This window comes from Nestor notabilis, unplaced genomic scaffold, assembly GCF_000696875.1.
Source record: "Nestor notabilis isolate BGI_N333 unplaced genomic scaffold, ASM69687v1 scaffold17363, whole genome shotgun sequence".
In the NCBI taxonomy this organism is placed as follows: domain Eukaryota; kingdom Metazoa; phylum Chordata; class Aves; order Psittaciformes; family Psittacidae; genus Nestor; species Nestor notabilis.
The window spans coordinates 2,186-3,434 of NW_009923537.1; the positions used below are offsets into that span (position 1 = coordinate 2,186).

General features: G+C 58.6%; 1 protein-coding gene across 1 annotated transcript in view; it reads left to right on the forward strand.

Annotated features, from left to right (window-relative positions):
• Positions 1-1,249, forward strand: part of SLC41A1 (solute carrier family 41 (magnesium transporter), member 1) — a 15,031-nt gene that overhangs the window by 1,254 nt on the left and 12,528 nt on the right. The window lies entirely within an intron of this gene.

Genomic DNA, 1,249 nt, shown 5'->3' on the forward strand with positions numbered 1-1,249 from the left:
GCTCGGCAGCGTGTCCTGCCAACTCCTCTGACTCCCTTTAGCCTTGGGACTAATTGAGGCATTTAAATGCCATAGGGTGGAAGAGGGAAGCGTGTGGTCTCTGCTTGCTTGCCTGGGGAGCTGATCTTGTAACTGGCTTCCTGGAGATCCAAAGCCTTGGATGAAAGGAAGGGTGCACGTGGAGTGGGTCGCTGGTGCGCCGGAGTGGCGGGAGCCCTGTTGTGTTGGATGCAGCCGTGGTCAGTGATGGCTGGAGGGCTCCATCCTCTCAGTTCCCACTGTTTTGGCTACACAGACTAATCAGGCAGCTGTAATTGGTGTCCCTGCTGCGAGCGCAGCGGCCCCGGCCCTCAGCCATGGAGTCCCACTGGTGTGTCCCGAGGGACATGCCTCTGCTCCCGTTGGGCCCGGTGACATGTGAGCAAAGCAGCCGCTCTGTGTGCGCAGTGCAGGCTCTTGGCACAGTCCCCTCGCCCCGCAGAGCCCTGCTCGTGCTCCAGCCCTGCCTGCTCCCCGCAGGTTCTTTGCATGGGATGGGCAGTATTCCAGGTGGAGGCTGCTCGTTTCCCCTGCTGGCAGCATCCCCCTGGAGCTGCACCTCTTCCTGAGGCTGCTTGTTCCTTGGCTTTGTTGAGAGTGAAGCAGCCACAGCTCCAACCTGCAGCATCCCCTCCCCTCGGAGCTGCTGCGAGTCACCACCCCCTTATCAGCTGAGCAAAACCACACTCATGATCCTGTGAACCTCAACAGTGACTTCAAATGCCAGGAGGGAGAGGCAGCAGCTACCAGGAAACACCAGTGTGCAGGTGCAAAGCCTCGGAAGGGCAGCGAGATGGAGGAAGCTGAAAACACCACCTGGGGTTGGTGTTTCTTACAGAACCTCTGGCAGGCTGAGGTCCCCTCCAGTGCTGCACGGGAGAGACCAGGCTGCCTCCAGCACCCCGGTCCCAGATGAGGGTTGACACAGGGCTCTAGTATCAAGGTAGATTTGTATTCAAAGGCCTAGTAGAAAATGAAGCTGAAAGAGGTTAAACCTGTAGTGGTGATGGTCACTGCTCCGTGTCCCAAAGGGCAGGAGGAGGTGCTGGATGCAAAGTCCTTCTCCCTGTGGTTCTCTCGCATGCTCTGTCAAAAGCCACCCTGGAGCCCCATTGCTCCCTGGTGCAGTCCCTTCCCCTCTGTGAAGCAGGCAGGAGGCTCCCGTGTGCTGTCACCTTCCCTCCTCACCCCTCCAAACAGCTTCTTTCTT